Genomic DNA, 3,672 nt, shown 5'->3' with positions numbered 1-3,672 from the left:
GTTTTTTGCTCCGGAGGCTGCCGAGAGTGAAAAACGGTGGTTTTGAGGATGGAGTCCACAGGAAAACAGAGAGGTCCAAAAGGTGTGGGGCATTTGAAGGGGTTCCCGGAGGCAGTGAGGACCAGCATGACTTTTCCCCCCTGGCTCCTTTGCTGTGGGAGCAGCGTCTGGACGTTTGCGTTTTTTGCTCCGGAGTGTGCCGAGAGTGAAAAATGGCGGTTTTGAGGTTATAGTGCACAGGAAAGCAGAGAGGTCTAAAAGGTGTGGGGCATTTGAAGGGGTTCCCGGAGGCAGTGAGGACCAGCATGACTTTTCCCCGCTGGGGCCTTTGCTGTGGGAGCAGCGGCTGGACGTTTGCGTTTTTTGCTCAGGAGGCTGCCGAGAGTGAAAAACGGTGGTTTTGAGGATGGAGTCCACAGGAAAACAAAGAGGTCCAAAAGGTTTGGGGCATTTGAAGGGGTTCCCGGAGGCAGTGAGGACCAGCATGACTTGTCCCTGCTGGGGCCTTTGCTGTGGGAACAGAGGCTGGACGTTTGCGTTTTTTGCTACAGAGACTACCGAGGGTTAATAACGGTGGTTTTGAGGATGGATTCCACAGGAAAGCAGAGAGGTCCAAAAGGTGTGGGGCATTTGAAGGTGTTCCCAGAGGCAGTGAGGACTAGCATGACTTCTCCCCGCTGGGGCCTTCTGTGGGAGCAGCGGCTAGACGTTTGCGTTTTTTGCTCCGGAGGCTGCCGAGAGTGAAAAACGGTGGTTTTGAGGATGGAGTCCACAGGAAAGCAGAGAGATCCAAAAGGTGTGGGGCATTTGAAGGGGTTCCCGGAGGCAGTGAGGACCAGCATGACTTTTCCCTCCTGAGACCTTTGCTGTGGGAGCAGCGGCTGGACGTTTGCGTTTTTTGGTACAGAGACTACCGAGGGTTAAAAACTGTGGTTTTAATGATGGATTCCACAGGAAAGCAGAAAGTTCCAAAAGGTGTGGGGCATTTGAAGGGGTTCCCGGAGGCAGTGAGGACCAGCATGACTTTTCCGCCTTGGAACCTTTGCTGTGGGAGCAGCGGCTGGACGTTTGCGTTTTTTGCTTTACACGCTGCCGTGTGTTAAAAACGGTGGTTTTGAGGCTAGAGTAAACAGGAAAGCAGAGAGGTCCAAAAGGTGTGGGGCATTTGAAGGGGTTCCCGGAGGCAGTGAGGACCAGCATGACTTTTCCCCGCTGGGGCCTTTGCTGTGGGAGCAGCGGCTGGACGTTTGCGTTTTTTGCTCCGGAGGCTGCTGAGAATGAAAAGCGGTGGTTTTGAGGATGGAGTCCACAGGAAAGCAGAGAGGTCCAAAAGGTGTGGGGCATTTGAAGGTGTTCCCGGAGGCAGTGAGGACTAGCATGACTTCTCCCCGCTGGGGCCTTCTGTGGGAGCAGCGGCTAGACGTTTGTGTTTTTTGCTCCGGAGGCTGCCGAGAGTGAAAAACAGTGATTTTTAGGATAGAGTCCACAGGAAAGCAGAGAGGTCCAAAAGGTGTGGGGCATTTGAAGGGGTTCCCGGAGGCAGTGAGGACCAGCATGAGTTTTCCCCGCTGAGAACTTTGCTGTGGGACCAGCGGCTGGACGTTTGCGTTTTTTGCTACAGAGACTACCGAGGGATAAAAACTGTGGTTTTGAGGATGGATTCCACAGGAAAGCAGAGAGGTCCAAAAGGTGTGGGGCATTTGAAGGGGTTCCCGGAGGCAGTGAGGACCAGCATGACTTTTCCCCGCTGGGGCCTTTGCTGTGGGAGGAGCGGCTGGACATTTGCGTTTTTTGCTCCGGAGGCTGCTGAGAGTGAAAAACGGTGGTTTTGAGGATGGAGTCCACAGGAAAACAGAGAGGTCCAAAAGGTGTGGGGCATTTGAAGGGGTTCCCAGAGGCAGTGAGGACCAGCATGACTTTTCCCCGCTGGGGCCTTTGCTGTGGGACCAGCGGCTGGACGTTTGCGTTTTTTGCTCCAGAGACTACCGAGGGTTAATAACGGTGGTTTTGAGGATGGATTCCACAGGAATGCAGAGAGGTCCAAAAGGTGTGGGGCATTTGAAGGGGTTCCCGGAGGCAGTGAGGACCAGCATGACTTTTCCCCGCTGGGGCCTTTGCTGTGGGTGCAGCGGCTGGACATTTGCTGTTTTTGCTCCAGAGACTACCGAGGGTTAATAACGGTGGTTTTGAGGATGGAGTCCACAGGAAAGCAGAGAGGTCCAAAAGGTGTGGGGCATTTGAAGGGGTTCCCGGAGGCAGTGAGGACCAGCATGACTTTTCCCCCCTGGCTCCTTTGCTGTGGGAGCAGCGTCTGGACGTTTGCGTTTTTTGCTCCGGAGTGTGCCGAGAGTGAAAAATGGCGGTTTTGAGGTTATAGTGCACAGGAAAGCAGAGAGGTCTAAAAGGTTTGGGGCATTTGAAGGGGTTCCCGGAGGCAGTGAGGACCAGCATGACTTTTCCCCGCTGGGGCCTTTGCTGTGGGAGCAGCGGCTGGACGTTTGCGTTTTTTGCTCCGGAGGCTGCCGAGAGTGAAAAACAGTGGTTTTGAGGATGGAGTCCACAGGAAAGCAGAGAGGTCCAAAAGGTGTGGGGCATTTGAAGGGGTTCCCGGAGGCAGTGAGGACCAGCATGACTTTTCCCTCCTGAGACCTTTGCTGTGGGAGCAGCGGCTGGACGTTTGCGTTTTTTGCTAACAGAGACTACCGAGGGTTAAAAACTGTGGTTTTGATGATGGATTCCAGAGGAAAGCAGAAAGTTCCAAAAGGTGTGGGGCATTTGAAGGGGTTCCCGGAGGCAGTGAGGACCAGCATGAATTTTCCCCGCTGGGGCCTTTGCTGTGGGAGCAGCGGCTGGACGTTTGCGTTTTTTGCTCCAGAGACTACCGAGGGTTAATAACGGTGGTTTTGAGGATGGATTCCACAGGAAAGCAGAGAGGTCCAAAAGGTGTAGGGCATTTGAAGGGGTTCCCAGAGGCAGTGAGGACCAGCATGACTTTTCCCCGCTGGGGCCTTTGCTGTGGGAGCAGCGGCTGGACGTTTGCGTTTTTTGCTCCAGAGGCTGCTGAGAATGAAAAGCGGTGGTTTTGAGGATGGAGTCCACAGGAAAGCAGAGAGGTCCAAAAGGTGTGGGGCATTTGAAGGTGTTCCCGGAGGCAGTGAGGACTAGCATGACTTCTCCCCGCTGGGGCCTTCTGTGGGAGCAGCGGCTAGACGTTTGTGTTTTTTGCTCCGGAGGCTGCCGAGAGTGAAAAACAGTGATTTTTAGGATAGAGTCCACAGGAAAGCAGAGAGGTCCAAAAGGTGTGGGGCATTTGAAGGGGTTCCCGGAGGCAGTGAGGACCAGCATGAGTTTTCCCCGCTGAGAACTTTGCTGTGGGACCAGCGGCTGGACGTTTGCGTTTTTTGCTACAGAGACTACCGAGGGATAAAAACTGTGGTTTTGAGGATGGATTCCACAGGAAAGCAGAGAGGTCCAAAAGGTGTGGGGCATTTGAAGGGGTTCCCGGAGGCAGTGAGGACCAGCATGACTTTTCCCCGCTGGGGCCTTTGCTGTGGGAGGAGCGGCTGGACATTTGCGTTTTTTGCTCCGGAGGCTGCTGAGAGTGAAAAACGGTGGTTTTGAGGATGGAGTCCACAGGAAAACAGAGAGGTCCAAAAGGTGTGGGGCATTTGA

This window comes from Vanellus vanellus (assembly GCF_965231255.1).
Source record: "Vanellus vanellus genome assembly, contig: HAP1_SCAFFOLD_199, whole genome shotgun sequence".
Classification (NCBI taxonomy): Eukaryota; Metazoa; Chordata; class Aves; order Charadriiformes; family Charadriidae; genus Vanellus; species Vanellus vanellus.
Note: the sequence above shows the minus strand (reverse complement) of the source record.